Source organism: Pelobates fuscus, chromosome 1 (assembly GCF_036172605.1).
Source record: "Pelobates fuscus isolate aPelFus1 chromosome 1, aPelFus1.pri, whole genome shotgun sequence".
NCBI lineage: Eukaryota > Metazoa > Chordata > Amphibia > Anura > Pelobatidae > Pelobates > Pelobates fuscus.
The window spans coordinates 478124346-478134871 of record NC_086317.1 but is presented as its reverse complement, the minus strand read 5'-3'; positions in this window follow the sequence as shown (position 1 = coordinate 478134871).

Here is a 10526-nt window from a genome sequence, read left to right as displayed (position 1 = left end):
AAAAAGAAAATGTGATTATATTGCTACCTATGTTTATTGCAACAAAATTGATTATAGGAAAGAATTGGAAAAACCCCTTTAACCCCTTAAGGACCAAACTTCTGGAATAAAATGGAATCATGACATGTCACACGTCATGTGTCCTTAAGGGGTTAAACCTGATTCGTGTCTTATAAGACATTAAATACATTTTCAACTACTTATAGAGAAATATATTCCAACACCTTGTAATAAAAAGACTCCGATATACTGGATTTTGGGATGATACAATAAAGATATTGAATTCTTTATAAAAATGACTATTGTTGAGTCAGGGTAAGTCTTGAGAACAGCCAGTTAGCCACCCTGCCTCTCCGTTTTTCTTTTTGTATTTAGTCCCTCAGTCAAGAGAAAATACGATTCACTCGTTTTTTGTAATGTTTGTGTATTGTGTATTGTATGTTATTTTTGCGTACTAGGTAATTAACATATATAAGAAATACTTAAATAATCAAATACAATAATGGTAGAACAGTATTGTTTATTAAGAACGGAATAAGGTTTTATTGTATTCATATGTAAAAATAAAATGTATTTTTCACTGTTTTTGTATTTGTAACAAAAATTCCGAAATAAAAATCAACTTTAAAGGATCACTATATGGTCAGGAACACAAACATGTATTCCTGACCCTATGGTGTTAAAACCACCATCTGGCCCCCCTAGGCCCCTCATGCCTCCATAAATATTGCAAAATCTTACTGTATTCAAGCCTGAAGCTGTAACTCTGCATGCTGTTTGCCTCAAAAAAAAAAAAAAACAAGCAGTCTGCTGACATCATCAGAAGTGGTGGCCTGATCGAATCACAATGCTTCCCCATAGGATTGGCTGAGACTGACAAAGAGGCAGATCAGAGCATAAATATAGAATACCTAGATGCCGCACGTCAATGGAATAATCTGCTGAGCGGTGAGAAATGCGGCAGCCATCTTGGACCGGTCTCCGTGCTAATGAAGCTATTGAAGAACACTTGGAAAGCCCATCTCACTAAAGCTAAATGAAGGACTTGGGGGCACTTATAGCCCTTAATGCCCATACCCCTTAGTACCCCTACCCCATGTCATTAATGCCCCTACCCCTAATCCTTAATACCCCTATCCCTAGTCCTTAATACCCCTACCTTTATGGTGTTAATACTCTTACCCCTACAGTGTTAATACCCCTGTGCTGGGGTAGGGGTATTAAGGACTATGTGTGCTGGGATAGTGGTATTGACACTGTGTGGGTAGGGGTATTAGGGATTAGGGGTAGGGGCATTAATGACATGGGGTAGGGGTAGGGGTACTAAGGGGTATGGGCATTAATGGCTATAAGTGCCCCCAAGTCATTCACTTACCTTTAGTGAGATGGGCTTTCCAAGTGTTCTTCAATAGCTTTATTAGAGCGGCGACCGGTCCAAGATGGCTGCCGCATTTCTCGACGCTCAGCACAGAATGCGGCATCTAGGTATTCTATATCTATGGATCAGAGGCAGAGCCAGCACAATTCAAACACAGCCCTGGCCAATCAGCATCTCCTCATAGAGATGAATTGAATCAATGAATCTCTATGAGGAAAGTTCAGTGTCTGCATGCAGAGGGAGGAGACACTGAATGTTTGGATGCATTTTAGGCAGCCATGACCCAGGAAGGATCTCTAACAGTCACCTGAGGCGTGGCCAGTGAACTTATCATTAGGCTGTAATGTAAACACTGCATTTTATCTGAAAAGACAGTGTTTACAGCAAAAAGCCTGAAGGTAATGATTCTACTCACCAGAACAAATTCAATAGACGGTAGTTGTTCTGGTGACTATAGTGTCCCTTTAAAAAAAAGAGAGAACTAATGTTTTAACTTCCTTTCTTGCACAGTGCTTTTAATTTAGAATCTCTTATCTCCTAATCTGTTTTTTGCCTGCCGATCTTTTAACAGCCTCCTGTATGTGATTAAAGTTCAACAGCTGATAAAAACTTCTAAAGCAAGTTAATATCTGACTTAAAATAAACCTTTATTTCATGTTGGCTGTGTGAGTCACAGCCAGGGGAGGTGTGGCTAGGGCTGCATGGGCAGAAATAAAGTGATTTAAGACCTAAGTGAGAGAGAGAGCCACGATACAATATTATGTTATTTACTGAAGTGAGAATTTTTGAGGATTCAAAGTAAATTTAAACTAAACTTAAAATTTAAGGCCAAAATAGCTGATTTGTAAAACAGCTTTCAGTTCAGCTTTTCTTGTCTAAACTTCAAATCCCACTTTGAATTCCCAACAGATCTCACTTTAGTAATTAGCCCTGTTAATTCCTGACGTGGGAGGGCCACGATACATTGTCAGGGTTATTTACTTAGGTGACAAATTCAAAGTGAATTTCAAATGCCTAAATATCTGTCCTGATTTAGTTCCTTGGTTTCCTGCATCAGTGGATATCAAGAAACTGAACATGAGCGCTCTGTGCATGGTTGGGTGAGTACGGGCGAGTACGGGCAGGTTGGGACACTGTCTTTCAACCAGGCATGCATGGCACCAGGGGTATGTGCCCCTTCAGTGGGTGGGCATGCCCACTTTACAGGCAAGACCTGCCATCGTCCTGATTACAAGTGATTCACAGCACAGGTCAATTAGTTACAGCAAAACTAAAACGTCTATTAACTAAAGTGAGAATTGATAGCCTGATAGGTATTCAAAGTAAATTTCAAATTTGGGGCCAATATAGCTAAACTGGAGAAACTCTCCAAGTCAGCTATGCTGTCAGTTTGATTTCTTTGGACTTAGATGTGAGATTCCATTTAGAATTTCTGACTTTAGTGAATATCGCTGTGAGCAGGGATTGGCTACTATGCTTAGTGAGTTAGAGGAGCTGCCATCTCCGGTACTTGATAAAGTAAATTGTGCTGATACGGTTTATTCTCTAAACATTACCAGAACATCAGAAAACCGTGCCCTTCTTGAGTTTGAATTACTAATACTGGCTTTCTAGAATGAGCCCAAAACCAGCAGCAAGTTCTGCTGCCGTATGCTGCCTGCAAATCAGAACATTTTCACCTATTATGTTAGCATTGCTCGCTGTTGTATAGAATAAAAACAAAATCATTGTGTGTGTTTTATTCACTTACCAGATGATGGAAAGCAGACAGGGGAATTGCAACATTTTAAGCAAATATGTAGAAACTTTTTGTTGATCATTGTGCACAATTCTTAATATATTTACAATTTAAAGCGTGAGAAAACTCCAAATTCAAATCGCAAAATTGAGGCTTAATCAGCCAAGCTGTGACTATAGCAGAGTCGGGATTATTTCCGGATATTCTCTTTACGATTTTAATTAATTACGGTTTAGAGTTTAGCGAATAAACCCCTTTCTGTTTTTTTGAAATTCTATTTCCTTATCTCCTTTGTGATATGGCATGTTTTAATCGTTTTAATATATGTGTATGTTTACTTTGCTGTGTTACTTCTGCATAGTCTAAGATTCAAAAATAAATCCCACCCCCCTCCCCCCCCCCCGAAAATCCCCCATACATTATTTGCAATATAATAAATACAACGTTAAGAAACAAATATATATCTCTCGTGGACATTTGTTTGATTTCCGTCAGGTGAACCTAGAAGAAGAAAAGCCTAAATAATCTTCTGACACCAGTTTTGAAAATGTAACTTTTGAAATGATTAAGCCTTTTGATTGGATTGTTAAAAGTGTTTGGACGTTTGCGGTGAATGACTTACGCCGGTTTTCATATCGGCCCCATTTCAATATTTGGAATGGCTCCCTTCCAGTGACACATAAAACCGCTTGCCAGTTTCAGGACAGTTGAAGTTTGGGGGAGGTGAGGGGCAGAGGAGGGACATCACGGTTACAGAATCAGGAAAATGAGAATGAATACAGTGAATGAATACGGTGAAAGACCATGGAAAAGGGAACATTTATTTTTATACTTTTAAATAGTTTGACAGACAATTATTCCAGGAATGGATCAAATAGCATCATTGCATTAACCCATTTCACTATCAAGTTCATTTTATTACAAACAAACCCTGAACTAAAATATGAGAGCCAAAAGCAGCAATGATTCTCTGTGAAGGAATTGTAGGCGCATCACTGCAAGCAGGGCCGGACTGGCCTACCGGGATACCGGGAAATTTCCCGGTAGGCCGCCAGCCCTGGGGCCGCTTTAACATTTGGCTGCCCTGGGGCCGCTTTAACATTTGGCTGCCCTGGGGCCGCTTTAACATTTCTGTTACCCTATGCGGCCGCAGCCACAACCGCGCGGCCGCAGCCACACCTGAGCCGGCCGCTGCTGCTTCCTGTCAGCCGCCGGATGTCAGCGGCAAATGACGACATGACGTCACATCCGGCGGCTGCGCGGCGGCGGCTCTACTGAAACTGCATCGCGGCCTTTTTTCCCTGAGCTGTTGGAACTTGTAAAGGTAAGAATAAAGGGGTTGGGGGACCTAATTAATTAATTAATTAATGTATTGGAGAGGGGAGGGGGGGGTCATTAATGTATTGGAGAGGGGAGGGGGGGGTCATTAATGTATTGGAGAGGGGAGGGGGGGGTCATTAATGTATTGGGGAGGGGAGGTGGTCATTAATGTATTAGGGAGGGGGTGGTCATTAATGTATTGGGGAGGAGGGTGGTCATTAATGTATAGGGGAGGGGGTGGTCATTAATGTATTGGGGAGGGGGGTGGTCATTAATATATTGGGGAGGGGGGGTGGTCATTAATATATTGGGGGGTGGTCATTAATGTATTGGGGAGGGGGTGGTCATTAATGTATTGGGGAGGGGGTGGTCATTAATGTATTGGGGTGGGGAGGGGGGTCATTAATGTATGGGGGAGAGGAGGGGGGTCAATAATGTGTGGGGAGGGGGGTCATTAATGGAGGGGAGGGGGGTCAGTAATGTATGGGGAGGGGGGTCATTAATGTATAGGGGAGGGGAGGGGGGGTGGTCATTAATGTATTAGGGGGGGTGGTCATTAATGTATTAGGGGGGGTGGTCATTAATGTATTAGGGAGGGGGGTGGTCATTAATGTATTAGGGAGGGGGGGTGGTCATTAATGTATTGGGGAGGGGGTGGTCATTAATATATTGGGGAGGGGAGGGGGGTGGTCATTAATATATTGGGGAGGGGAGGGGGGTCAGTAATGTATGGGGGAGGGGAGGGGGGGTCATTAATGTATGGGGAGGGGAGGGGGGTCAGTAATGTATGGGGGAGGGGAAGGGGGGTCATTAATGTATTGGGGGGGTCATTAATGTATTGGGGAGGGGATGGGGGTGGTCATTAATGTATTGGGGGGTGGTCATTAATGTATTGGGGAGGGGGTGGTCATTAATGTATTGGGGAGGGGAGGGGGTCAGTAATGTATTGGGGAGGGGAGGTCAGTAATGTATTGGGGAGGGGGGCAGTAATGTATTGGGGAGGGGGGCAGTAATGTATTGGGAGGGGAAGGGGGGTCAGTAATGTATTTAGGGGAGGGGGGCAGTAATGTATTTAAGGGAGGGGGGGCAGTAATGTATTTAAGGGAGGGGGGGCAGTAATGTATTTAAGGGAGGGGGGGCAGTAATGTATTTAAGGGAGGGGGGCAGTAATGTATTGGGGAAGGGGAGGGCAGTAATGTATTGGGGAAGGAGGGTAGTAATGTATTGGGGAGGGGAAGGAGGGGGGCAGTAATGTAATGGGGAGGGCAGTAATGTATTGGAGAGGGGGGGAAGGAGGGCAGTAATGTATTGGGGAGGGGGGGCAGTAATGTATTGGGGAGGGGAAGAAGGGGGGCAGTAATGTATTGGGGAGGGGAAAAAGGGGGGGCAGTAATGTATTAGGGGAGGGGGGTCAACTGTGTATTGGGGAGGGAGGGGTCAGCAGTATATTAGAGGAGGGGGGTGACATCAGTATATTAGAGGAGGGGGATGACAGCAGTATATTAGGGGGGGGGGTCAGCAGTGTATTAGATAGGGGGGAGAGGGGGTCGGGAAAGATCTGACTTGGGAATTTGAGATGAGGCAATAATTATATTTTTTACATTTATATTTGTGGCCCAATTAATATTTTATATATATATATATATATATATATATATATATATATATATATATATATATATATATATATATATATGTGTGTGTGTGTGTAGAAGGAAATGTAAATAGAGGGGGCTACAGGGGTGAGGGAATTATATTTGTAATATATTTATTAGGAACTGTGGAGGGAAGGGGGTTGGATGAGAGCATTAAATATTATAGCATTAAATATTATAGTTATGGGGTAGGAACTGTATTATATATTTTTGGTTTAGTGCAGGGGTAGGTAACCTTCAACACTCCCTTTGTTTTTTGACTACATCTCCATTAAGGCTTGCAAAGCATCATGGGAGGTGTAGTCCACAACATCTGGAGTGGCAAAGGATGTCTATTCCTGGTTTAGAGCATAGGTGTATAACCATTTGGCTTCCCCAGGCCAAAATAACCCCTTAAACTCTTAAAGGATCACTATAGTGTCAGGAAAACAAAGCGGTTTTCCTGACACTTTAGTGCTCTGAGGGTGCCCACACCCTCAGGGTCCCCCTCCCGTGGCGCTGAAGGGGTTAAAATTCCTTCAGTTACTTACCTTAATCCAGCGCCAGGCTCCCTCGGCGCTGGTGACCTCTCCTCCCTGTCTGACGCGAGCTCCCCCGTCCGACGTCACTGGAGCTGAATGCGCATGGCCGCGCGCGCATTCAAAGTGTCCATAGGAAAGCATTTCTCAATTCTTTCCTATGGACACTCTGCGCGATGGAGGTGAAATGTGCCTCCAGCGTCGCAGATGCGCCTCTAGTGTCTGTCCGGAAGACAGCCACTAGAGGCTGGATTAACCGCAAATGTAAATGTAGCAGTTTCTCTGAAATTGCTATGTTTACATGTGAAGGGTTAAAACCTGAGGGTCCACTGAGCTGAAATGGTCTGGGTGACTATAGTGTCCCTTTAACGCTGTTACGGCGTTATATGCGTCCGCATTTTAATGGTCTGTTAAGCTGAATTCTGATGACTCCGCAATGCTATGGGGCTGGTATGTACTTTTTTCCAGGGCTGGTTTTCATACCCAGTCCGGCCCTGACTGCAAGTGCGCGCATGTTCCTATGTTCCCCAATTCTCCTCTATGAGTAGCATTGGATTGGCCTGTCACCCTGGAGGCACGTCTCCCGGCTGTCGCAAACTGAGGAGGAGATTGCGGCATCGCTGTGGAAGATGCAGTGCTGGAGAAAAGGTGAGTTATATGATTTATTTTTTTGGGTTGTTTTTTCATTTTATTATTTTACAAGGGAGGGGAAGACATAATTGATAGGGGGCAACAGGACTGTAGAATTAGGAACACAGATATATACATTCCTAATGCTACAGTGTTCATTTAACACCTTCCCGACTTTGGATGTACCAGGTACGTTCGATCGCAAAGAGGCACTTACCTGATCACTGGCGATCCCCCGCCGGCGATCGCATTGCGGGGACTTGCCTGGCATCCCAGGCAGTCCCCCTGTAGCTGACCCAGCCCCCCCGGGCTATGTGATCGTGGGGTCCTCGCGATCACATGGCCGGAATAGCTGGCTTGTGCAGTGCCTGCAGGGGGAATGCCTGAGCTCTCAGGCTGTCCCCCTCATGCCTGGAAAAAAGTTTGAAAAGTTAATAAAAGTTGTTAAAAAGTTTAATAAAGTAAATAAAAGTACTTAGATCATATATATATTTTTAGACTGCATAGACTGAAACGTTAACTTATACGTTGTATCACTGTTTTTTGCAAAATAAAGCTACAGTTTGAATTTATTACAAAGACTCCAGAGTGCTCTCTACTTGGATTATCTATCTATCTATCTATCTATCTATCTATATCTATATATATATATATATATGTGTATATAGTATATGTATGTGTACATATATATATATATATATATATATACACACACACATTATATATATATACAAAAATCCACAGAATCCTTGCACACATGAGCTCTATATTGTAGTTTCCGGGTGCTTGCAGTCTGGGGGAGATAATGTATACAAAATGTAGAGATGACCGGCACTCACAGTTTTGCAGAGGTTAAAAGTTGTAGGCTTTAATGAAAATACATGTTAAAAGGAGATCGACGTTTCAGTCCACATCTGGGACTTTCTTCAGGATCAGGGCCAGACGTGGACTGAAACGTTGATCTCCTTTTAACATGTATTTCCATTAAAGGACCACTATAGTGCCAGGAAAACATACTCGTTTTCCTAGCACTATAGTGCCCTGAAGGTGCCCCCACCCTCAGGGTCCCCCTCCCGCCGGGCTCTGGGGGGAGGAAGGGGTTAAACTTACCTCTTTCTCCAGTGCCGGGCAGGGAGCTCTCCTCCTCTCTGCCTCCTCTCCTCCTCTTCGGCTGAATGCGCATGCGCATGAAACTGCTATGTTGATAGAAAAAAGGGTTAAACCTAGCTGGACCAGGCACCCAGACCACCTCATTAAGCTGAAGTGGTCTGGGTGCCTATAGTGGTCCTTTAAAGCTTACTTTTAACCTCTGCAAAACCGTGAGTGTTGGTCATCTCTACATTTTGTGTATATATATATTTATATAATATTTTTACATAATTAAGTCATTTTGTTAATTACAATCTGAGGACCTGCCCAAAAACCCAGGCAGAAAGTCCAGAGAATTTGTCTCGCAAGCAGGGGCGGACTGACCGGTCGGGTACTTCGGACATGGTCCGAGGGCACGGCCGGGAGGGGGGCCCGCCATCAGGGGGACGGATGGCACACTCTGAGGGGGCCGGCCGAGTTCAGGGCCGGCCCTTTAAATGCTGCAGTCGCCTGAGCGCTCTGTTAAGAGCCTCAGGCGGCTGCAGCTTCTTCTTACCCCCTCCCCTGTAGCGTGGCCGAGCTGCTCTCCTGTCCGCGGTGCCCGGCCGGAGTGATAGGAAGGTGCACACTCAGTGTGCACTTCCTGTCAGTCCGGCCGGGTACAGGAAACAGTCTAAAAACACTTTGCAAAAGCTCCAGTTCTCTTGTCTGCAGCCTTTGCAAGACCTGCCTTTCTAACCCCGCCCAGACTTTCTGTGACTGTCCAATCACAGACTTCCCAATGCAGCTCAATGAGAAGTCTTTGTAAGGCAGGTGCTCTGGGCATTTGCTGCCTCTTAAGTCTAGTTACACTGAGCTAAACAAACCAGGAAGTAACAGGACCGGTTGTCTGATTGACAGCTAGGGGGGTGTAACCAGAATAATTTTTAAAGTGCCAATGACTATTGAAATCTGCACTTTTTGTTAAATGAAAAAAAGAGGACACTCTCTTCACCCATATAGCACAGAAGCAAGCGGAAGAGAAATGGCTCTTGTTGCTGCTTGGTTGACAGGCACTAAGTATCTTTTCAGGAAAATGTAAACATTGTCAGCATTAATGTACCAAATCCTCTATATTAATATTTTGTGCTTTTGGTGTCTTTTAAAGTATTGATTACTTTACCTTATGTATTGCCGTGGTAACACCAAAAATGTCATACAGGAATTTAATCTAATATTAGCTGTAGGAGCTACTTTTATGTTAGCCATTTCTCAGTGAAATCTAAGTGACGGCTGATGTCATCAGCATTTTCTTACAAGATGTGCCGTAGCTGTCAAAGCTAAACAAACAAGCATGTGGGAGAATTAAATGATGGTTGGAAATATGACATGTCTGAGAGCAATGCTTTTTCCAGATACTTTATGGTAAGAAAAAAGGGAAAGATTAATTAGTTGCTGTTGTCTGGTAGAGATTTTTCCATCCAGATAGATTCAGCTTAACACGGAAGTCATGTTTGAATTGACAAGTTGACCCTAAGTTATTGTCTAATCAGGAAAACCCTGACATATCATTCACCTAGTGTTACCATCTGGCCAGACCCCGCATATGGGATAGCCATGGGACAAATTCTCTGAGGGAGAATGAGTAGAGTAACAAACACAGAGATTATGAGAATTCTTAAAACTGGCAAAAGCTTAGAGAGATCTTAATAGCTTACCCAACAGCTATTCTCTGCTCAGTTCTCAAAAAACAGCTATGTGTGAACATATATCATTTGCATACCAGACTGATCCCAACCATAAGGGCCGTCCAGAACGAAATGCCAGCAAGTTCCCTCTGCACGAGAGATACAGCAACCCTGGACGACTTTCATTGGGGCATCAGCAAGGTATAGCTGATACCACTCCAGGCATAGGGAGCATGGGGTACACAACTGGATTACCTACTTAACTAAGTAAATGCATTGCAATAAGAACAGATAATATACTGATCAGCCACAATGTGAAAACCACAGATAGGTGAAGTGAATAACATTGATTATATCGTTACAATGGCACCTGTCAAGGGTTGGGATGTATTGGGCAGCAAGTGAACAGACAGTACTTGAATTTCAAGGGCTGGAAAGATCTGAGTGACAAAGGCGAAATAGTGATGGCTAGACTACTGGCTCAGAGCATCTTTAAAATGGCAAGTCCTGGCATTCCCGATATGTAGTGTT